Source organism: Cornus florida, unplaced genomic scaffold (assembly GCF_030987335.1).
Source record: "Cornus florida cultivar Cherokee Brave unplaced genomic scaffold, ASM3098733v1 CherokeeBrave_3.0.0_Hap2_Chr03, whole genome shotgun sequence".
Lineage (NCBI taxonomy): Eukaryota > Viridiplantae > Streptophyta > Magnoliopsida > Cornales > Cornaceae > Cornus > Cornus florida.
Window position 1 is genome coordinate 27,027,203 of NW_026775573.1, and position 26,908 is coordinate 27,054,110.

The window sequence follows — 26,908 nt, forward strand, 5'->3', positions numbered from 1 at the left end:
TCGTCGGGCCGCCACAATATCATTTTTGTTTTTAACTTTTCTCCTTCGTCCGGACTCCGAATAATGAAAGTCTTGAGTCCATTATGTTTAATTTTTCATTGTCTTCCCAACGGTGTGCTCGATAGCACTTGAATCCACTTTTGCAAAATGACCATTTTGCCCCTAAGTTTCTTTTTGTCCGTTTTGAAACGACACCTCCGCATTTGTTTTCCTTTGGGTCCCATGACCTCATTGTAGGTCATATTGGTGTCTTAGAGATGCATTGTATCTCTAGAGACCGTTGTTTCACCTTTCGCTTCCGCATTTCGGATCCGTTATCGGGTCATCTTTTGGTCATCACTGACGCACCAGGTTTACAAAACTTGGGCCGTCATAAGTGGTATCAGAGCTCCCAGGTTTGAATACTTTGGGACGACTGGTTTTGGGTGCATATCACATTTCTGTTGCTTTGTTTTACGTGCTTATATGCTTCATGATAACATGTTTTGGTTTAATAACATATTTAGGTGCTTATGTGCTATACGTGGTATGCTATCTGTTTAACTTGTTTTGATTCCAATATATAGAGCACGACATATGATGTATGCTAGATTAGATTCGCATATACATAACTGTGTTACATATTTGGCATGACACGGGATTGGTCATTGAAGCACGAGTTGAGGTTGATGGTGATTGTAGTCATGGTTGTATTGTAGTTTAGGTTGTTATTGACCTAGAGTTGGTTTTGAGGTAGGTGGAGAGACACCTTTTGTTTAGGCTCTGGTGGAGTGAGCCATTAGGCACAACCGTAATACTGGATTTGTTGATTTTAGGCCATGGTTGGGTTTTGGACCTTTTGGGATCCTTGGTTGTTTTGGAAGGTTCCTCTGAGATTGCAATTTTCGTGGGCGGGTACGTTGTAGGCGGGTGCATGGCACTGTCATGCTACCGTACTGGCAAGCTACGAGTGCAATTCGGATAGAATCAGCGTTGTGTTTTGTTCCAACAGGTGTAGTCCTTTTGATCTATAATGATGATGGTTGTTTTGGGGATCAGTCATAGTGATCGATTTGGTTATCTGATTGTATGGCTAGAGTAACCATTTCATTTAAGTTCTCTTTGCGTGATAACGCTTTTGGGATCAAGTCGATTGATTGATGTTTTGGGTAGAGAGAGCATTGCATTGTTAGTATCACTTGTGGTGTCACCTTTAGATTCAGAGATGGATTGTGTAATACCCCCAGATTTCCGGATGCGGGTTGGCCAGGCCCACGCCCGATTACCCGAGGACATCAAACAAATTAGCAATTAACGAACACATAGTACAATTTTAAAGTAAATAAGAATAAATAAAATTTGCTGAATAGAAAACTAAAATGATAATCTATTGAATGAAATCCCGAAATAAAATTTCATTAGTAAACAACCTTTATGATACAACTGATCCTCCACATACAACTCGAGAATCCATCTAGTGGACCCCTATTCAAATCCCAACTGTATTCAGAAGAACTCGAAATAAAACTCAATTCAACCACATGAAATACAATCCTATGCCAACGGTGGAGTGAATGACTGTATCTGCTCAGCACGATCCAGCTCTATGACTGGAGCTAACGAACACCTGAAAAAAAATAATAGAAGGGTGGGTCAGGCCCACGAGCAAGTTCTAATCTAACTACAATTCATACAGTGACCCGATACGCAGATACACCCTAGATATCTCAACAATAGCTAGAGTAGTCCATATATGTATATAGTACACACTATAGGACGCTCGCTAGTCCAGTAGGTCTGTCTCAGCCTGAATAGAAGGCAACATGCAAATACGCACCCTAAGGTGGGCATGACTACCTAGACCTACCAGGGAACAACACTTATGTCCAGTTATCCATCCCAGGCGATATACGCTCCCTAACCATGGTCCTGAGACTTAAGCTCATACCATGGCACGTATATTATATATGTAAAGTCCATACTCCTCCTAATACAAAATATCAACCATATATATAGGGGTCTGATATATGTATAACAAATCCATCCTGAAACCAAATAGGTCATTCAGTTCTAAATTGATATGACACAAATAGATGATGGACTTAACCATTAGGGTTAATCCATACCTTAATCCAATTTGGGTAGGACATAGTGTTTTGAACTAATCCATTCCCAATATAGGTAGGTCTTAGTGTTTTGAACTAAGCCATCCCTAATATGACACCGTCCCATACCAGTTCATATACATCCATTTAAGTAGGACTTAACCTTTGTATGGTTAATCCAACTCATACCAAATTAGGTAGGATTAGTGTTTTAACTAATCCATACCCAGTATGTCACCGTCCCATACTGGTACATACAATCCTCCATATCCATGTAAATTACCACATATATATAATAAGCAAGTAATTTAAATCCAAAACCAAAGCCAAGTAATTGCAGCATCGTTTATACAATATTATAGTAATTTCAGTTCAAAACCCTAATCCAGTTGATTGCAGAATAATATATAAGATTTCACAATTGGCATCCAAACCAAGTAAATTACAACACCTAAATTAAAGTTTAGCAATTTACAGTCCAAACCAATATCCAAACCATTATAAGAAACTGTTTAAAGTTTCAGTAATCTAAATCCAAACAGTTAACCATATAGTTGCTGGAGATGATTTAATAAATCAACAACTAACATCCAGAGCATGCATAGATCACATCTAACACACCAATAACCCTATAATATATTTAAACCCATTTTATAAATATACTAAATCCCACTGGAATGCCTAAAAAATAAGCTTAAGCATTTAAAACTTCATTCATCCACTATCCGTATACAATTGTACATAAGTGTTATACAGTTTGATCCGTTAATTTAGAATTAACCTTAAATCAATTTAGGGTCTTAATAACCCCCAAAATTAACTATTTAATCCCCCCCGTGAAGTCTTATTAAATTTCTAAAATTTAATCAAGCCATTTAGTTCCTTTCTCTGTTAGTAGCATACACCGTTGTATATTTTTACACTGCTTCATCCTTTGTCTTAGAGACTTAAACCATACAACAATAAGTTTAATATCACTTAAAATTAACTACTTAGATCCTCTGTTAAGTCCCTACAGTTCATTAGCATCACTCAAAAGCTCAAACAGTGCTCAAAATACCAAACAGAGCCCTAGAAAACACTTTCTGGACGTAAAACAAATTGGAACCGGCTCTTGGAATGGAAGAGCCGGCTCTTCCCCTATTGGAGCTGGCTCCAATTCCCTAGGAGCCGGCTCTTGCTGAAGGGGAGCCGGCTCTTGACTTTCTAGAGACGGCTCTCTCCCTCTTGAGAGCCTCCAGTTCATCTCTGCTCCGTTTCCGTCAATCTGCTCCTTCTCCGATCAATTCCTACCCCTCTGCTTGTTTCTTAAACTGATCTAAAGGATCTAACACCCTCCTGATAGCATCCCCAAGGTTTGATTATAGCAATTTAAATCAATTACAAAGCTTAAGTTTGCTACCCAACTTAACATGCTGTTAGTATGAACACTGGAACCATATGCAAATTGAAGCGGAACGGATTACAACACGTGTTTAAAATAGAATAATAGCATCCCTATAAGCTTTGTATAACCCCAGTAGTGTTCCTATATTGTGTTTACAAAAGTTGCAATCAAATACAGAGACTAAATTTACAACAGAATCAATATACTTAACGTATAGAATACTGAAACAAATATACACGAACTGTAAATATATTGGATTTTAAAACAAACAGACTATCACCCAAGCATATAATAAACATGTAGGTTTCAATCATTGATTAATTATTCCCTAGAGATCATCTAGGTGTACAGAACACGGCCAAAAGGGAAAGAGGAAGATAGAACTTGCCTTTACAGTTTTGGATTCAAAACCATGTCGCCGTCTCCTAAGCTTTCCGACGATGTCCGAGTATTGTCAACTCCACCCTCTACTGCTCAGCCTTCCCTTCCCCTAAGTTCAAACCCTAAACCGCAACCAAAACCCTCACCTAGGTTACTCTGTTTTCCTCAAACCCTCTCTCTGTTTGCATTCTACAACTCTCTGTATTTTCACTGTACGTGAATAGGGTTTGAAAATAGGGTTTGTGTTTATTTTTCCAAAAACCCTAAGAAAATATAATGATGTATTTATAGAGGTTTAAGGAAAACCTAAATAGAATTCTGAAATTCTAAAAGAAGCCGGAAAAACTCGTGAGAATAAAACAAAACCCTAAAACTATAATACATATTAAATTAGGATTGATAACACCAGTTTAATTATTAATAAATACTAACAATTAAACTAACCCTATATACAGATATACTCAAATATACATGTATATACTTCTATGGGTAATACTGCACCCATCCCCCTCTTATCCGAATAATCCATGAGACCCAAACGGTTGGTCCATCACTACTATCCAAACCCAACTTCCATTAATCAATAAAACTTAAATTTACAAATAATTCAATTAACATTAATCCAAATAAAAACATATATAAATACATATTCAATTTAAAACAATTTAAACATTAAACAAACAATTAAACATTAATTCAAATAAAAACATATATAAATACATATTCAATTTAAAACAATTTAAACATTAAACAAATAAAACACACATAACTACAATTAAATCAATTAACAAAGTAAAACAATTACACACTTAAATAACTAGTCACATAAAAAAAAAAATGTAATAAAAATAATTGAAATTCTAATTTTATCCAATTTTATCCTTTTTAAAATTAGGGGTATTACAGATTGTTAGAGTCTTACCATTGTGGTAAGGGCTCACGTCTGTTTTGAGAAAGGTTGTTGTTGCGTTGGTTTTTGGAGACAGTTATGGCTAGGGCCAATCATTCCTTCTACCTAGACACTCGAGACACTCTAGGACACGATGTCTATAGGGTTCATTGTTGCATCACTTTTGTTTTCTACAGTTTCATTTACTACCATGTTAGTAGTATGATTTATGTTATTGCGATGCATGAGTAGGTGGAGGTCTATCCATATATGTTTTCTTGTTATGTGGCTTTAGCATTGCTTCTTTATATGCTTAAAGATGCCATGTTGTTACTGTATTTTTGTGACATGACTTTTGTGCTTATGTGGAGACGTGCCGCATGTACCTTTGGTTTTATCTATGTGAGTAGATTTATTTATTTGGTAATTGCATTCCTTGTCATATGCATGACTTCCGTGTTTGATTTTCCTTTCTGTTTCCCTTAGTCGTACGTAGTGTGTCCGATTTTGTTGTGAGATTCCTTGTAGAGGAGTTGTCACATTTGTTTGGTCTTGAGCTGTCCATTTCTTTAAGGTGGGAAGTGGGAAAATGGGATTCTTCCTCTTTCTTGGTTCGTGGTTGGGACTTCACAAGGAGTGAGTCTCTTCTCTTCGTCGCCTTGTGCGCAGTTTTGGGGTTGGTTGGTCCGTGAGGATCATCGTTGTCATTTTGAGTCTTTACCAAGGATTTGATGGATTTTGGTCAACTTACTTTCATGTAGGGGGTGAAGTCTTTGACCTTGTTGTCATTCATTTCAGAGGTGGAGTCGTGGTGTTATCCTTCTTAAGACTGGTGGTTTCCTTTCCTTCGTGTCTTTCTTTTGGGAGTTTTGCCATGGTTGTTAAAGGAGTTGTGGTGCTTATAGTGAGTTGATTGGTGTGAGATCATTTTTCGAGGACTTGTGTTCAATTGATTGAGGATTTATTAAATTCGTGGGGTGAACTCGCTACTCTTTTGAGAATGTCCTTTGGAGACTTGTTTTGGTTTTTGGAGACCTAGATGTGGTTGACTCTTAGGAGAAGTTTTGGAAGATCGCCATTGGATTTGGCTTGTTTATGGAGTTTTCTTGTCCTAGCTATGGCTAGACATAGTTTTGAGGAATTGTAGTTCCAGTGATTGATTGTGAATTAAAATTAAAGGATTTTGATTTAGCTTGGTGATGCCAAGCACAGTTTTGAGAGATTCGTTTTGTGACTTTGGTTGTCAGGACTTGATGTGTGAACCACTTAGTGGACTTGTATTTCGAGGATTTGATCATCCGTAGTAGGGATTTTGATCCGATGTTTGATTTTGGTGTGGTTTTATGGTTGATCTGTTTCTGGGAGATATATAGGACTTTCGATGAAGAGTCTTGTAGTGAGGTTCGTTTTGATTTTTTTTGAGGTGTTGACTTGTTTGTTAGGCTTTGGATTCGTAATTTAGGTTGTTAACAGGAGTATTTTGAGGCGTTGGAGTTGTTGGTTTTGTTGTATTGAGGACTTAGGACCTTAAGCTTAGCGGTGCCTATGACATCATTGTCAGAGTTTTAGGATTAGCTACCCCAACTCTCACAAGATGCCTGGTTCCCGTAGTGCTTTTGGTAATGATGATTCACGACATTGATGTCATTTGTATCAAGAGGTTTCATGGGTAGACCTAGTGGGGGGCAGGTTATGAATTAGTGCCTTATACTGTCATGCTACCTTACTGACGAGTAAGTGTGGGCGGGTTCTGGTCGCTATTCGTACTGCCACGTTGTCCTTGTTTTGTACTTTGATTTGATCTGTGATGATCTTGGAGTTCTTTTTGGGTTATTTTTGGATCGGTATGATGGTTCATCAGGAGAAATGCTTACAGTTGTTGTCTTTCGTTCCTTTGTCTGGCGTTGGGTTCTGTGAGTGACGTTTGACTTGTCATGTGGCCGTGCGGTCATTTTTCTTTTGAGAGGTTGTCCAGTCATAAGCACGTGGGTGGAAATGTCACTGGCTTGAGCGTTGTTTTTCAGCCTTGGGGTTGTTTTCGTTGCATGTTGTTTGGGGTACTCGGAGATGTACTCTGTAGTTATCCTAGTTTTGCCTTTCGTTTTGTTAAGGCTGGATTTTGGGAACGAAATCCCTTTAAGGTTGGAAGGTTGTAATGACCCGGTCATTTTCTTCCTTTTCCCTTTTTTCTCAAATTTTGCGGATAAATTTTTTCCGTTGTCTTTTCTCTTTTTTGGATGGTTTTTCATCGGTTAGTGTCATCTCGGGTGCTCAGAATTGGTTTCTGAGACTCTTTCATGTGAATTGACAACTTCCTTTGAGGACCGAGTCATTTTTGCATTTTTCGTTTTTGGACACTATGCGCTATTTCATCTTTTCCCTATTTCGTCTTATCTCCGTTTGTCAGTTTTTGGCACAACCTCACTTTTTGCGCTCAGAGTTGGTTTTTGACTTCACGTATCCTTATCGTGAGTGGTTTCCACGAAATACGTATCTTTACTTTTGCAGAAAGTACTCTAGTTACTCCTGGTGCCCATAGGGGCATGGATGTAAAAATCTTTGGAATTAATTTCATTTTTCGGGGTGTTTTTTATAAATATATTTTGAAGATATTTTATTTCAAGGGCATCTAAGAAAATATCTTTTGAAAGATATTTTCATTCTGTGGCAGTTTCGCAGTTAACCCTTTTTGTAGGGGCCATTGTGCAATTAACGAAAGTTATTGCAAAATATCTCGTCTGGAGCCTGGATCCTTGTATAGGATTCATTTTCACTTTTTGTCGACTTGTAAATTCATAGAACTCCGTTCTGGTCATTTTTCTCCAGTTTCAGAGTTTCTGGACCCAGTTACTACCGAACTTGTTCGGGGCATAGCTTTCTGCTCGGGACTCAGTTTTTGACGCTGTTTCTTCCGTTGTTTATATTTTCTCATTTTGAATCTTTTTCATTCATAGAGTTTTGCCGTTTGAGCACGTTTGCTCAAAATTCACTTTTACGGACCCGGCAGGGCCCTTTCGGGGCAGTTTTTGTGATTTACTATAAATAGGTGCCTTAAAGAAGAAAAATCCGATTTTCTTCTTCTTCCTCCTCTCCTTGCACGACCAAAGGCAGCCATGGATGCCCATGGAGCTGCCATCTTCTCTCTCCTCCTTTAACCTACTTTTCCTAAGTGAAAATCCTTCGGCCTTTGCATTTGTTGTTCGCTTCGTCGTGCTCTACCATTACCCCTTATTAGAAACCATTTCTGACCAAATTTTGAGCTTGGGATTTAGGCCAAGTTTGGATTTTCATGGGGCTTCTTGGAGATTCATATAGATCGTGTTGTCCCCGACAAAACCTAGGAGTTTCGTCGGATTCGGAGCCGTTTCGTTTTGATGACTTTTGAGATTTCATCTCAAATTGAGGTAGGGGGTGTCTTAGGATTATATTTGTGTTGTATTGATGATTATATATGCTTATACAACTTGTATGCATGTTTTGTATAAATCTTGGAATTTAATTTAATTAATTTCTTTGTAAAGGATTTAATGCTCAAGGATATGTATGACTTGGAATTGAATTGTAACATGCTAGGAAATTATGCTTGGATATGTTGGTTAACATATATTAAATTTGGCTCATTTGATTAAGAATTACAACTTTTATTTAATATTTATTTTTAATGAAAGTTTAATTCACATGGTTGTATCAAGCAGGAAATCAAGTTGTAATGTGGTATTGAAATAGGTCTTGGCATGTTCTCTAACATAGATTAAATTGAGGGCATTTGGAATTGTTTAAAAATCTAGAGGAAATTAATTAATTAGCTTGATTAATTTTATTTTAAGTGTTTTAATCACTTAAATAGTCATTTGATGTTATATATGTGATGACAATGACATGTCCTTCAATATATATTAAATTGAGGTTATTTGGGGTTAACTTGGAATTTAGAGAATTTAACTATTTATGTCTAATTAAATTCTATTTTATTACTCCATGGATTTAATTGCATTTTGGAAGTTGTTTTTATATTTAAATCATGGATTTGGATTTGGTGTATGTTCACTTGATTACTTTTGAGTATTGGATAACATAGTTGTTACTTTTATATTCATGAGAATATGTTTTTCCTTATTGAATATATTGTTGCTATGTGTAAGGAATTGCACACTTTGTATTTGACATCTTTCATGCCATAGTAATTGTAGACTTTGAGCATGTATTTTATATGTTTCCAAAATTTGGGTTGTGCTTAGTAAATGATTGATATCTTGTATATACATGTTGATATATATACGTTGTTGCACAATTTGGTGATTTTAAAAACTTGGGGATGTCGTTGTTGGTTACGGCTAGGACTTGGTTCTAGTACGGGAAATTGTCCCTTTATATAGTCTAGTGCGCACATAGGGAGGTTACCCATGGGCTAGTAACCCTAAAGTAACTATGTTGTCGGTCTGATCCGGCGTGACGTCCGAGTATCCACTTTGTTTGATTTCGTATTTCATTTCAAGTTAATAACTAGATGATATCGTAACTTGTGATTCCTTATTTGATTTCCTATTTTGAGCTTAAGATGTAACTTTGTGAAAGCATGCTTTGTGCGTTGTATTGGAAGTTCCATTGTCGATTAAATTGCATTGATATCATAAATTGTATTTTGATGTTCAAATGTAGTTTATGAATGATCCTATAGATTCATTTTGAATATAGACGTTAGGTGGCATGACCCATTCTTGTTGTTTTCATATTTTGGATTTCAAGTTGAAGACTTTGAGAATCTATATCTAGTTGCTTTGTATAACATGTTTCCATGTTGTTTGAATTGCATGAACAATATGACTATGCTAGAAATGATCTAGGTAGCTTAGGATGATCCCTGAGTCTCACTTGACATAGACGTTAGGTGGCATGAGCCCCTTTAACATGTTTCACCCTAAGGTGATAAAACTGTAAAACGCTAGGTCGATGCATGCTCATCTCCTACGAGTAGCTTTATGTTACTGACTCCTACGTTACTGGGGTATATTTCAGGTACAGGACTCAAGACTTGAAGATTTCATTACCTTGGATCGTTTGGTAGCTTTATGTATCAAACTTGTATTCTTTGATTCTACGTATGTAAAGTGTACATAAGTACACTCCTTTTAATGCATTTTACATGTATGACATGAGGTCAAGGGCCATTAACTTGAAAGGTTACAAGTATGTTTCCTCTAAAACTCAAGTATTGCCATTGTAACTTATTTATGAGAAATGGAGGCTTTGTATGCTAAAACTTGTTAATGGAATGTAAAGAGGCTTTAGGCCATGTTGGTACATCTGTCTTATCATATTGCATGCACTTGCTTACTCACTTTGGCAAACAACACCATCATTGATGAAACAAAAACTCTAAGTAGCATTTTTAGGGAGTTTTACCCTATTCTGTTCCAGGACCATTTCGGGTATTTCACAATGCATTTTTTTTCCTCGTGATTCACATAGAAAACTCAATTTTGAGGGGGGTTTCTTCTTTATGTTTTTCCAGAAAATGCCATCTTGACCCTCAAAAATCCATATTTGTCCGAAAAATCCTTACTGCCAGGTTTTGCAGATTTTTAGTGCAAATGTAATTGGTACTATTCATCGACTTTTTTTTGAAAAGTGTGACGACCGATCCGAAACTTCCGTGGGTCTTGTAGGTGTATTTGAAGATTGCATTTTCAATTTAGGCAATTTAAAAACCTCCTGAAACTCTATTTCCTTTCTTTGGGCAGCAGCTCGGAGAAATTTTTATCCCCTTGACCAGATTTTCTTGGGGGCATTCTAGGCATTTTACAATGCATTTTTTTTTGTTTCCGTTTGTGATCGAGGTAGGAAACTCGATTTTAGGGGGGGTTTCTTCTTTGAGTTTTTTCAGAAAAGTCCGTTTAGATACCTGTTTTTACTCTCAGTTGCAGCAGAAGTGGGCTGTCCTCGTCGGGCTGCCACGACATCATTTTTGTTTTTGACCTTTCTCCTTCGTCCGGACTCCGAATAATGAAATTCTTGAGTCCATTATGTTTAATTTTTCATTGTCTTCCCAATGGTGTGCTCAATAGCACTTGAATCCATTTTTACAAAATGACCATTTTGCCCCTAGGTTCCTTTTTTGTCCGTTTTGAAACGACACTTCCGCATTTGTTTTCCTTTGGGTTCCATGACCTCATTGAGGGTCACATTGGTGTCTTAGAGACGCATTGTATCTCTAGAGACCGTTGTTTCACCTTTCGTTTCCGCATTTCGGATCCGTTATCGAGTTATCTTTTGGTCATCACTGACACACCGGGTTTACAAAACTTGGGCCGTCACAATCATTCTACCTAGCGTCTATGTTACAAGGTGTACTAAAGTATCATCTAAAGCTATACAAGTAATTGAATGATAAAATACAATGCACAAGCATACAAGGTACAAGTATATTAAACGTAATTGAAACTTTTAACACCAAATCACAAGTTATAAGTAATCCATGATTAACAACTTGGAATTGAATGCGAAATCAAGTGTAAGAAAAACTAGGACATGTGATCTCGGTTTTAATCAAGACCTTAACAAGTTATTCCGGGCCATTACAACCCACAAGGAACTACCTAGTGCCCATTATATGTAGGGAGAGCTTTTATCTCCCGTACTAGAACCAAACCCTAGCCGTCACATAACCACGTCCTTCCAAACTTTCCAAAATCAACAAGTTTACAACTCATACTCAAATACAATACATAAAACCACCTTTCATGCATAAGTAGGGTGAAACTACACAAACCATGCCCTAGGGTTTCATGTCTACAATGGCATACACCATGTCGAATATTCAATGTGCGATTCGTTACACATACCACTACACTAAATGTTAAGCCTCCAATGTGCGGCTTGTTACACATACAAGTATACTATAAATCAACTAAACTAAGTTACCATTACACAAGCTATAAATATTAAGTATACAATAACATAATATTAAGCCTCCAAGGTAAATACAATTAACATTCTACAAGAATACATCATTTCACAAGATAATCCTAGAGAAATTAATATGCCACTAAACACAATATATATATTTCTACACAATATATAACATGCTAAACATACTTTGAATTATAAAGCCCTAAGTCATGTATATAGAACTTCCACTAATATACAACACATCAATTCAAAAGCATGTAATCAACATATATTAAACCCCAACAACACTAAAACATTTAAAGTATAAACATACAACAATCCCCTACCTCACTAGAGAATAGAATCTCTAGAATCCAAGGCAACCAAAGGTAAAATGAAAAACCGAGCAACGGTGTTCTAAAGAAGGAAGAGGGGAAGCTTTTGTATTCTAAAAGCTTAGCCAAAAGATGAGGGGAAATGGTTCAAAACCAATGTTCAAGGTCTAGGTCAAAGGTTACAACAATGGTGGCTTAGAGAGGGAAGAAGATGAAGACTTTTTTTTTTTTTCCTAGTTGGGACTCACACACACTGCCTCCACTGAGGTTCGAACCCCTGACCTCCCTTTGGAAAGTAGGAGCCTTGTACCGCTAGGCCACAGGCCTGTTGGTGAAGAAGATGAAGACTTAGCTAAAAAAAAAATGTGTATTCTTCCACTCACATTTGTTGGTCAAGGACACACACTCAAACACTACCTCAGGTCTCCAAAACCCAAAGGTTACACAAAAAAAATAAAAAATACCGGAAAAAGGAAATAAAGAAAAATGACCAGCTCATTACACACTTAACCCCCTAAACTATTCCATTTGTTGCAAATGTTAACTCACTGTTATAAATTTAACAGAAATGAGAACACTTATGTCACGTGAGGGGTCAAAAAATTTAAAAGGACAAAATTAGCCCTCATGACACAATTAAGAGATAAAAGTAAAACCATTACCCTCGCCGGAGGGAAATTCTCCCTCAAGCTGTGCTAATCCTCGTTGGTGAAGACGTGTTGGATTGCTGAGCTCTGGCACGGACCAACGGCAAAGACTCAAATTTTGGCCGCCGCCGAAGGATTTTGCTTGCTAAATGCAATCCAATAACACACAAACGAAAACCACCCTTCAACCCTCAGATGACGACGACGGTGACGGTAATCAAAAACCCAAAAAAAAACCCTTTTTTAGGAAATTCAAGAAATTTCACAATACACCTTAACACTGTAATTGTATTTTGCATTTAGAGCTATAACATTTTAATCTATTTTACATATTCAAAGTGTGGAGAGTGTGTTTTTGTGTTGTTGTTATAATGGTGGCTATGAATACTTCAACAACCCAACCAGTGGAGTCATCTCCGATGTCGCTTTTACCGGACGAGCTTGCAACGGCTGCGTTGGTGGAGGGGATCTGAGACCTGGGGAGGCAATCGGGCTCGCTCTCCATCATCTCGAATAGCGGCAATGACCTCTCCTTCCTCGAAGCTATCAAGAGATCCCAGAACACCATCAATTCCGGCGATTGGGTTAAGTGAATCAGTCACGATCGCAACGGTTGTTGAAATATAATCTATATGTGTGTATATGAATGTGTTTTAACGAAATGTGAACTAAACGTGTGTCGTGTGGTGTGTGAAGGCTTCACGGGTGATGGAAATTGCAGGCACCAGCAACAAAAGACCAGACCGCCACACCCAATCCCCCCACCTTCGCTTGAATGTTAACCGCCGAGCTCAGTTTCGTCGCCGCCCTTAACCACAGTTGTCCTACCCCTGCAACTACCATATATTCAACCTAACCCATGAACCTCCTTTGTAATTCCTTCAAATTTAATCGAACAGAGACAAAGTTGAGGACTCGAAGTAACGATCAAATTTACGTTTGGTGCAAACCCAAATACACTTGATGGAATTAAAATGAATGGTGAAAGGGTTGTTATACATCAGAGAGCTATGTGGCTAGGATGGTGTTGTTAATTAATGAAATTAGGGTTTGTGATTGAAGAGTTGGAAAAATAGTTGAACCACAAACTAATGGAAATTGCTCCTCCTTCTCCTCATCCCTTCTCTCTATATATAATTTTTCCTTTTTGGCCTCCAACTTTGGCTATAACTTTGAAGAGGTGGAAAATCATTCAACAGGGGTAAAGGCTAAATGGTAATTTCATTTTTCAGTTAACAGTTACTTGACGATTGGCGAATGAATGCAACAAAATGATAGTTTAGGGGGTTTTACGTACTTCAAAGAGGTTTCTTGCAATTGGGTCATAGTACAGGGGGGTTTAGTGCACTTAACCCTTAATTTTATTTGATAGATAATATAATTTAGGGTCAAGTGCATAAAACACCCCTGAAGTATGCCTACAGTGCATATCACACCCCTCACGTGCAAAAACACCCCTCAAGTTTCAATTTGGTGCAATTAGGTCCCCCTAACACATTTAAAATCTAAATTGGCCAAATTACCCTTATTGAATAATTTTATAAAATATATAAAAATAATTTTTTTTTGTAAAAAGACCGAAAAAGGCATTACTTTAGTGACGTCAAGCCAATCCCCCATGTTTCCTGATGAACGCAAACCTATTTGAACTCCCTATAACAAACCCACAAAAAAATAACTCAAACCTAAAAACCATATGCATATATGTGTAGGGTGTGTATATGTGTATGGTAGGCGACTATTAGAGTGAGAAAGGGGGAAAAGAGAGAAAGAGGTGGCCGAATTGGAAAAATAAAAAGATGGACCAGTCGCCGCAAGTGACTAGTCCCGATGAACCCATCTGAGCGAGAAGGGATAATGTTGTGCGTGAATAACACTGTTGATTCCTTGGGCCCCTACTCTTCCTCCAGACGACGTCGAGCCACGATGCCGATGACGAGCCAAAACTGATGATAAAACCTACAATGCGGAGCCAAAATTGAGAAATTGGTGATTGAGAGAGAGATTTGAGAACTACAAGATGAACGTCTTCAAAAAAATTATATATGTATATATATATATATATATATATATTATTTGTTGGTCATTTTATTGATGAATAATAATTAAATGAATATATAATATAATAATAGAATGAGTAAAAACTATAAGAAGCTATCATACAATTATTTTTTTTTAGATTTGCCGTATTGCCGAAAGCATGGCAACGACACGATACCGATATTGCGATACGTCAAATCTAAAAAAAAAAAAAAAAGAAAAAGAAAAAAAAAATTAAGTTGACATGGATATGTCAAAAAAATAATATAATATGTTATTATATATATAATATTTTTTGTCATTTTATCCAAGAATGAAAAATATTTGAAGATAATGAGTAAAAATATTTGGTTATTACAATTTATTATTATTATATATAGTGATTTCATTCATGATTATATGAATAGAATGACTTGATATTATTATTATTATATATAACAATATATTATATTATTATTATTTTATGTATTCACATCATATCAATGTCTTATTTTTTTTAGATTTGTAATATCGCCGAAAGCATGGGTACACAATATGGACACGACAATACTCCAAATCTAAAAAAAAAAATAGGAGATGAATTTGGCATGGATACATCAAACAAATAATATAATATGTTATTTAGAATAGAATGAGTTGAAATTAGTATTTATATATATATATATATAACAATATATTATATACATATATTTTTTAAGTATATATATTATATACATATGTCCTTGACTTATTTTTTTTAAATTTGTCATATCGCCGAAAGTATGGGTACAACACAATACGAACCGACGATACATCAAATCTCAAAAAAATAGAAGACGAATTTGGCATTGATACATCAAAAAAATAATATATTATATTATTATATATATAAATAATATTTTTTGGTCATTTTATACATGAATGGAAATTATAAAATTAAATAAAATATATATGAATAAAATGGGTAAAAATACTTGGTTATTACTATTTTCATGGTTATTTATAAATTTCATTCATGATTATATCAATATAATGTGTACAGATTATTATTTACAAATTTATAACAAGATATAATATTATTATTTTTTTATGTATCCATGTCGTATTCACGTCTTATTTTTTTGAGATTTGCTATATCGCCAAAAACACAAATAATGGTATAACACGATACACGCACGACAATAACATAAATCTCAAAAAAATAGGGCATAAATTTGGCATGAATACGTCAAAAAAATAATATGATATATATATATATATATGTATATATATATATATATATATATATATGTATAATATTTTTTGGTTATTTTATCCACGAATAAAAATTAAATGAATATATGATATATTAATAGAATGAGTAAAAATTATTATTTATAAATATATAACAAGCTATTATATTATTATATTTTGATATATCCATGTCGTATCCTTGTCTTATTATTTTAGATTTGTCGTATCACCGGATACACGGTTCGACACAATATCGACTTGGCGATACACCAAATCTCAAAAAAATAGGAGATAAATTTGGCAAGAATATGTCAAAAAATAATATAATATGCTATTATTTTTATATAAAAATAATATTTTTTGGTCATTTTATCCATGAATGAAAATTATATTAATATAAGATATATTAATAAAATGAGTAAAAAAAATATTTGGTATGGTAATTATAATTTCGGGTTATTATATATAACAATTTCATTAATGATTATATGAATAGAAAGAGTTAAAATTATTATTTATAAATATATTACAAAAATATTATATTATTATTTTTTGATGTATCCATATCATGTCCATAACTTATTTTTTTGAGATTTGTCGTATCGCCAAAAGAACAAGTAAGGCATGATACGAATATGGCGATACAGCAAATCTAAAAAAAATAGGAGACAAATTTGGCATGGATACGTCAAAAGGATAATATAATATAATATAATATGTTATGTTATATATATATATATATATATATATATATATATATATATATATATATATATTTGGTTATTTGAGTTCAAATTATTATTTATAAATATACAATAAGATATTAAATTATTAAATTTTGAGTTAAATGTTTGTTATTTTTGTTTCTTAAATTTTATATTATTCTTTCTAAATAAGCCCATAATATATTTTAAATTGAATTGAATCCTATTTTATTTTAAATAATAATTACAAAATCACCTCTTTCTTTCATGCAAGTTTCTTGCAACCAGAAAATAAACTAGTCAAATTGCATGATACTTCTAGCCCTTTTCGACATGTGACTGAGCCATGTTAAACACATGTCCCAGCCCCAGCCAATAGATACTAACTATTTCTCTTGATAATAAAAAACAACTATTTATCATTGGTCGAGAGTACTACATTGTCACTACATGTGGTATTCAATATTTTCTCGACCAATAAACTTAGGGATGGAAATTGGGCGAGTATGGAATAGATGTCCCAAAACCCTACCTCGCGTCGTGTAATAATTTCACAACTCATCCCTGTCTAGAACCTGGAACAGGTTCTGATTCTCGATGTCATCCCCGCTTATTATTCGAGGACTTAGTTTCGATCCCACCTCATTTAGCCTCGGACATCATGTGGGATGAAGAAGAAAACATGTTAAAGTATATATCAGTGAGAACATAAAAAAATTCACATATGAAAGCATGTCAACAAGCCATAATTAATTTTTACCAAAAAATGAAACAATCCATAATATATCATCGAATAACCGAAAAAACCCTACATAGATAGAATATGAAATATATGTTACTTACCTTATAGAACACATCAAAGTAAAGGCAGCAAAGAGGAAGCAAAATAAACATTCGGCGAAAATGAGAATAGATCTCCGGAGGGTTTAATCGGTGGAAATATAGAAAAGCGATAAGAAGGTGGAGAGAAAAAGAAAGAGAAAACTCATAGAGTACTTTAAAATCCATCTAGAGAGGGCTCAACCAAAAGAGACAGTTTAACCCTATTCACTCTGACAAAGAAAGAAAGGAGTTAAAACCCGAGTTCCGCTCCTGTGGCCATGGAAACCTTAGATTGGGATTCTCCCTTATCTATATAACATGTATAAATAAATAGTATTTTCACTGTTTCAAAATCATGATTTGATTAAATATACTAGCAAGAGGGTCAATGATTTGCTAGGGAGAGTCAAGAGAGGAAATGGGGAGGGAGCAGCTAGTGGAATAGAGTACCCTAAAAGTAAGATATGTGTCTATACACACACACACACACACACACACACACACACACATACATACACACACACACACACACACACACATAAAAGGGTATTTAAGGAGTACTTAGTAAATGTAAGGATATAAATGTCATTTCTTATAAAATTGCGGTGGGTGCGAGTTACTTAATATGCCTCTCCCCTCCCTCCATGAATCTAATTTGGATTACATATCGTATTCCTATATATAAACCTCATTAATTGTCGGTTTCAAGTCGAATTGCCTCAACGGGTTGCTCTGAGTTTGGATTATCATATGAGCATATTTTTTATTCCTTCGTTTTGTGATAAGTGTCACAATTTGGAACCTATCTTTTTAGGACCACATGTATTTAATACATTGTCTTCCTTAAAAATTATATAATTTAAATATTCACTTTATTGATTTGAATTTTTAAAAAAACATAACAATAATTTGGAACATTAAATTTGGACCATTAAAAAAAGGAAAGTAAAAGCTTATTTTGCAACATTACAATAAAAGTAGACTACTTTTTATTTCAAGGACGGAGAGAGTAATAATATCTCCCAATTGAGGGCCACATTTTCGTTAACCTTGACAAATCCAAACTCATATAGGACGAGTTGAGCGACTAATTTGTTCATGATCTTTTTTCTTTCTTTCTTAATACTCACACACACATGCCTCCACCGAGGTTCGAACCCCTGATCTCCCTTTGGGAAGTAGGAGCTTGGTACCACTAGGCCACTAACCTGTTGGTAATTTGTTCATGATCTTAATCCAAGACAAAAAATAATTCACATTTGTTGCACAAGTAATGACCCAAGAGGGGGTGAATTGTGTTTTTGGCGAACTTTAAAACTATTTTGATAACATGATTTATGCAAGTGATAAGTAATGTAAGACAAAAAGATATAAGTAATGTGACGACCCTGGATTTTTCAACCCAGTGTGTCCTGTGATGACCCGAAGCGGATCCAGAATGCGGAAGCAAAATCAAACCAAGTCCTTAGAGATGTACATCATCCCTAAGACACAAGAATGGCCCTTTAAGAAATTTTGAGACTCAACAGAAGCAAAATGAAGACAAGGGTATCAAAACCCTACCAAAAGAAGGACCAAGGGTAAAATGGTCATTTTACCCTAAGAGGAAGGAATTTGAATCCCAACAAGTCAAATGAGATCAAAAACATCCTTTGGTAACTTCACATGAATGTCTCAAGGCCAAAAGAAATGAAATCCCAGAAGAACCCTATCCCGGTTCAAACCAAATCCGACACCCTCTCACTAAAATGAGAATATCATGAGCTAGGAAAAAAAATCTGAAACTTAAATTCATACCTTTGGAAAGCTTATTTCGACATGGTCAGTTTAGACTCAAGAACGGACCAATTCGGAGTTAAATCGAAGAAGTTACATCAGTTTGAAGTTGGAAGTCCAAAACTGAAAACTCTGGAAGACTTGAACCGGTTCAAGAAATGTTGAACCGGTTCAACATTGGCAGTACGCCCAAGCTAAACCAAAATGACACCTTGAACCGGTTCAACTATGCTTGAACCTGTTCAACTTGAACAGAACACCCAAAATGTAGCAGAAACAGTGTTTTAGCAGAAAAATGAGTTTGTGACACGGTTTTCGAGGTTAAAATGACATTTTTCGGAAAAATGTCGTGAAGAAACACCCCCTAAAATCACATATTCTATGCGACGGAATCAAGAACGGAATTTGTTTCCCAAAAGAAATTCCCAAAATACCCTTAAGCTGAATTTTTCAACAAAAAGGTGAAATGAGTCCATAGGAGACTCAAAACACAAACGAAAGGTGTTTTCATGAAAACGATCATTCACGCAAACATAAATAGTGATTTTGAGCTTGCGAGAATGGTTTGCGGCTCCCGGAAATGGCCGAGTCAAAATCCAACCCCCCCTCCCCCCCGAAGGCCAAAAAGACGAAAATGAACTTAAAATGGAAACTTTAAAAACCAAAATCAACAAATGACTTCAAAAGACCGTTTAGCCCTTGGCCACACTTCGTACATGATTAATGAGGCCCTATGAAAGAATAAAAATGAAATTCTCACACCCAATGCGCCCATGGTAAAATAATAACTTGTGATTTTTCAATGCTTTCATAAAATCTCATGAAGTCAAAATTTACATAGGATACAAAATACATGTCATTGGCCTCCGGCCTCATCTCATACATGTCAAATACAAAAAAAAAAAGGTGTACTCGTGTACACATTACATATATGGAATCAAATATACACATTTTGACGTTTAAGGCTACAAATGGCATTTCAAGCCGACCTTTACAAGAACTAAAGCCTTCAAGTCCACAATTATCCAAGCAATGATGAACATCACGAATCAAGTTTTCGTACCTGAACAAATCCACCAGTAACTTCAGGGTGAGTAAACAAGTTTCCTCGTAGAAAATGAGTATGTATAGACTCGATTTTTTACAGATTTTTAGACTAACATAAAACAATTCAAAAGGGTCATTCCACCTAACGTCTATGTCAAATGTTAGACTCAGGGAGCATCCTAAGCTACCTTAACTCATTTATAGCATAATTCACATCCTTCATGCAATTCCAAACAACATAAGGACATGTTATACAAAGCAACAAGATATAGATTCTCAAAGCCGTCCACTTGAAATTTAAAATACGAAAACAACAAAGTGGGTCATGCCACCTAACGTCTATATTCCAAATGAATCTATAAGATCATTCCTAAGCTACATATGAACATTTCTAACATAAATCACATAATGCATGTGATTCCAAACAACATAAGAACATGCTATACGAAGTAACAAGATATAGATTCTCAAGGTTATCAACTTGAAATCTAAACTACGAAAACAACTAAATATAACAATTTAGCATAATTAGAATTTCTAACACAACGTATCAAGACATAGATTCTCAAAGCCATCGACTTGAAATCTAAAAGTGCGAAAAATAACTAAAAATAACAATTTAGCATGGATGTACTTAACAACATCAATTCGCCAATAACCAAAACCACAAGTTACAATTAAAAATGATTGTCAACTTAGAATTGAAAGCGAAATCAAATAGTGGAAGACTTGGAAATCACGTCTCAGAATGAACCAAGAACAGTACAGTTATTTCGGGTATTAACCCGCTGGGAAGACCACCCTAGTGCGCACTATCTTAATTGGAGAGAACTCATACCTCCCGCACTAGAGCCAAACTCTAGCCATATCACTTCTAACAATGTCCCAAGATTCCAAAATAAACCAAATAAGTTCACAACTTATACATAATTTATATAATGTACGAAATCACTTTTCATACACAAATAGGTTGAAACCACACAATCCATGCCTTAGAGTTTTAATTCTAAAATGACATATATAATGTCAAATACAAAGTGTGCAATACATTACACAAGGCAATAATATATTCCATAAAGAAAACATGTTCTCATGAATATAAATATAACAACAATGTTATCAATTGCTAAAAAAAAACAACCAAGTGAATACACAACAAGTTCAAGTCCATGATTTGAATATAGAAACAACTTCTAAAACATAAATAGATCCATGGAGCCACTAAATAGAATTTAATTAAACAAAATAATCAAATTCTCTAAATTTCAACTCAAATTCAAATAACCTCTAAATAATATATGTTAAACAATATAGCATGCTCATTACATATATCAACTCAAAAGTGTAAAATGAGTAAGATATCATCAAATATAATTTAATTAATTTAAATCAATTAAATCTCTAGATTTTCAAAAGTTGTTCAAATGATCCCAATTTAATATATGGCAAGCAACAAGTCATGGTCATACCATATCTCAAGTCTAAAATGGAATACAAGTAAAACATAATTTACTAGAATTTAAATCAAATTAAATTCATTTAATCTCTAGATTTGAAAACTCATTTAAATCACCCCAAATTAATATACAACAAAGATCAAGTCATGACCATGCCATATATCAAGTCTAAAATGAGATATATGCAAGTTGTGATACATCATTAATTTCTAAAATTAACAAGAGGCATACATACAACTTGTATTTCATACAAAAGCAAGTAAAATCACTTGGAAAGATAAATTATAACATCTCCTACCTCACTAGAGAAGAGTCTCTCTAGAATCCAAGGCAAATCAACACAAAATGGAAAACCTTCATAGGGTTATGTAGAGGAGGATGAGGGGAACAAAAAGTGTTACAAGCTTCAAGGTCTAAGGTGAGTGGAAGGCCATCAAAAATCAAGGTCAAGGCCTAAGGTTTCAAGTTTCATTCATGGAGGCTAGGGTTTTCTTTACAAGAGATGGAAGAGATAGAAATTAAGTGTGAAAGAATGTGAGTGGAGGAAATAGAAATCCTCCACTCACTATGTGGTCTTACACCAAGGTCAACACACATAAGTTTTGGTCAATTGCACAAAAACCCCTCTTAACAACATAATTCCAAAGTGGCCCAAATACAATTGCAAGGCTTAATTTGGTGCATACACTTGTCACTCATCCAAGGCTCCATCCTAGGCTTAATCTCAAACCTACACTTGTCAACCATCCAAGCCAGCAAGTGCACTAATCCTAAGCCAACAAGTGGTTGAATCTCCACCCTCCACATGTCATCATCCAAGGTATCAAAGTGTTTCCACACAAATGTCAACAAGTGAACCAATGAGAGTGTGACACTTGTCACACTTTTCAAAAATTACAAAAAGGTCCTTTTTGAAAATATTTTTCAAATTAAATTACAAAATGGTCCCTAAGACGAAAAATAATTACTTTACAGTAATTACACAAATGACCCCAAAAGAAAGAAATTACAAAGAAGTGTGCATCCACACCCCTAAGGAAGAAAGACCACAATTAGCATGCTTTTCTACAAAAGTAAAAATATACATAGTATGGAATTTAAATATCGTGAATGCATGCAAAACCGGAATCAAATCCGAACACAAAAAATGAGGTTATTCCAACAAAGTGGCAACCGAGAAAAAGACGAAAAATGAATAGTGTCACAAAAGTGAAAACGTGAAAATGACTCGGTCCTCAAAGGAAGTCGTTAAACCAAAGGAAAGAGTATCGGAAATTATTCCCGAGCACTCAAGATGACACAAAGTGACGAGAAGCCGAACCCAAAAAAAGAAAGATCAATGAAAAAAATGAAAGGAAAATATATATATATATATCCGTAAAAATCAGAGGAAAGGAAAGGAAAGGAAGAAAAATGACCGGGTCATTACAACCTTCTCATCTTAAAGGGATTTTGTCCCCGAAATCCAGCCCCAACAAAACAAAAGGCGAAACCAGGGTAACTATAAAGTACAACTCTGAGTATCCCACACAACATGCTACGAAAGCAATCCCAAAACTGAAAGACAACGTACAACCCAATGTCATTCGCACCCACGTGCTCACGACAGGACAACCTCTCAAAAGGAAAGTGATCATACAGCCACACAATAAGTCAGAACACATACAGAAACTAAGGTCAGACGAGTTAACGAAAGACAACAATCGAAAGCATCCCTCCAGAAGAACCACCATAAAGAACCAAAAACAACCACCAAAAGAACTCCAAGATATCCACGTATCAAGTCAGGGTACAGATTAAAGATGACATGGCAGTACAAATAGTGACCAGAACCCGCCCACGACGTACTCAAATATGTGGTAGCAATGACAGTACCTAGCACCCGCCCACACTTACTCGTCAGTAAGGTAGCCTCGACGGCAACTAGCACTCGCCCACAACACACAACTTTATACGATAGTATAACAGTACAAGACCCTAATTCATAACCTGCCCCCCACTAGGTCTACCCATGAAACCTCTCGATACCAATGACATCAATGTTGCAAAACAATCATGGCCAAAAGCAATGTGGGAACCAGGCATCTGTGAGAGTTGGAATATGGTCCAAATACGTTACAGACCATCCCGGCCAATCCCAAACTCTGACAACAATGTCAAAGGCACCATTATGCTTAAGGCCTCAAATCCTCAATACAGCAAAACTAACATCTCTAACGTCTCAAAATACTACTATCAACAACATCAATCACGAATCCAAAGCCTGACAAGCAAATTGAAACCTCCAGAAATCAAAACGAACCTTACTACAAGACATTTCATCGAAAGTCCTTCATATCTCTCTGAAACAGATCAACTACAAGATCACACCGTAATCAAACATCAAATATACATCCCTATCATGGATAACTAAATCCTTGAAATACAAGTCCACCAAGTGGCACACACATCAAAATCCTGACAACTAAGGTCACAAAATGAATCTCTCGAAACCGTGCTTGGCATCATCAAGCTAAATCAAAATTCTTCTATTTACATCGATTCATAAACAACCACTGGAACTACGATTCCTCAAAACTATGCCTAATCATAACTAGGATGAGAATACTCCACAAACAAGCCAGATCCAACAACGATCCTTCAAAACTCCTCCTAAGAGTCAACCACATCAAGGTCGTCAAAACGGAAACAAGTTTCTAAAAGACATCCTGAAACATCCTCAAACTCATACAACGAGTCAACAAAATCCTCAATCAATGGATACAAGTCCCCGAAAATGATCTCACACCAATCAACTCACTCTGAGAACCACAACTCCATCAACAACCACGGCAAAAACTCCCCAAGGGAAGACATGAAAGAAAGGAAAACACCAGTCCTAAGAAGAACAACACCACGAATCTATATCTGAAATGAAAGACAACAAGGTCAAAGACTTCACCCCCTACATGGAAGTAAGTCGGCTAAAATCAACCAAATCCTCACCAAGGACTCAAAACAACAATGGTGATCCTCACGGACTAACCAACCCCAAAACTGTGCACAATGCAATGAAGAGAAGAGACTCACTCCTTGTGAAATCCCTTACTCGAACCAAGAAAGAAAATGAACCCTATTCTCCCACAAATGTCAACACGACACATAGGAAAATAGAACAAAAAGGGAGCAAAAAGGGAAAACCAAATATGGAAGTTATGCATATAACAAGGAATGCAACTACCAAAAAGGTAAATCTACTCACATAGATAAAATAAAAGGTACATGCAGCACGTCTCCATGTAAGCATAAAAGTATGTCATTAAAACACAGTAACAATATGGCATCTCTAAGCATATAGAGAAGGCATACTAATGCCACACAATAAGAAAGCAAATGTGGACACACTTCCACCTACTCATGCATTACAATATCATAAATCATACTACTAACATGGTAGTAAACGAAACTGCAGAAAATAAAAATGATGCAACAATGAACCCTATGGACATCATGTCCTAGAGTGTCTAGGTAAAAAGAAAGACCAGTCCTAGCCATAATCTATCTCCAAAAACCAATGCGACCACAACAAGTCTCAAAACAAACGTGAGCCCTCACCACAATGGTAAGACTCTAACAATCCATCTCCAAATCTAAGGGTGACACTACAAGTGACACTAATAATGCAATGCTCTCACCAACCCAAAACATCGATCAATCGGCTCAATCCCAAAAGCATCATCACGCAAGGAGAACTCAAATGAAATGGCTACTCTAGCCATACAACAGAATAATCAAATTAATCTCCAAGATCGTCCCCAAAATGACCATTAATCACCGTCTCAACACCAGATGCACAAAACAAAACTCACATTATTACCAACCAAAAGGACAACGCCTATCGGAACAAAAACCAACGCTGATTCCATCCGAACTGCACTCGTAGCTAGCCAGCACAGTAGCATGTTAGTGCCATGCACCCGCCCACAAACATACCCACCCATGAAAATTGCAATCCCAGAGGAATCATCCCGAACAACCAAGGATTCTAAGAGGTCCGTAACCTCATCATGGCCCAAAACCAACAAATCTACAATCGATCCAAAAGCTCTAAGGCTAGGCTTAACGAATCAACTCACAAGAGCCCAAATAAAAGGTATCTCACCACCTACCTCAAGACCAATGCTAGGTCGACAATAACCTATACCACCACGAAACTGTGACTACAATCACCATCAACTTCAACTCGTACCTCAATGACCAATCTCGTGTCATGCCAAATATGCAACACAGTTATGCATAAACAAATCTAATCTAGCATACATCATATGTCATGCTCCTTACATTAGAATAAAATTATGCTAAAACAACGACATGCCACATATAGCACATAGGCATATAAACATATTATCAAACCAAAACATGTTATCATGAAACATATAAACACATAAAACATGGCAACATAAGCATGATATGCACCCAAAACCCGTTGTCTAAGGTATTCAAACCTAGGAGCTCTGATACCACCTGTGACGACCCTGGATTTTTCAACCCAGTGTGTCATGTGATGACCCGAAGCGGATCCAGAATGCGGAAGCAAAACGAAACCAAGTCCTTAGATATGTACATCATCCCTAAGACACAAGAATGGCCCTTCAAGGAATTTTGAGACTCAGCGGAAGCAAAATGAAGACAAGGGTATCAAAACCCTACCAAAAGAAGGACCAAGGGTAAAATGGTCATTTTATCCTAAGGGGAAGGAATTTGAATCCCAACAAGTCAAATGAGATCAAAAACATCCAAAAACATCCTTTGGTAACTTCACATGAAGTCTCCAATGGAAATGAAATCTCAAAAGAACCCTATCCCGGTTCGAACCAAATCTGACACCCTCTCACTAAAATGAGGATATCATGAGCTAGGAAAAGAATCTAAACTTAAATTCATACCATTGGAAAACTTATTTCAACTTGGTCAGTTTAGACTCAAGAATGGACCAATTCAGAGTTAAAACGAAGAAGTTACAGCAGTTTGAAGTTAGAAGTCCAAAACTGAAAACTCTGGAAGACTTGAACCGGTTCAACATTCTTAAACCGATTTAACATTGGCAGTACGCCCAAGCTAAACCAAAATGACACCTTGAACTAGTTCAACTATGCTTGAACCGGTTCAACTTGAACAGAACACCCAAAATGCAGCAGAAACGGTGTTTTAGCAGAAAAATGAGTTTGCGACACGGTTTTCGAGGTCAAAATGACATTTT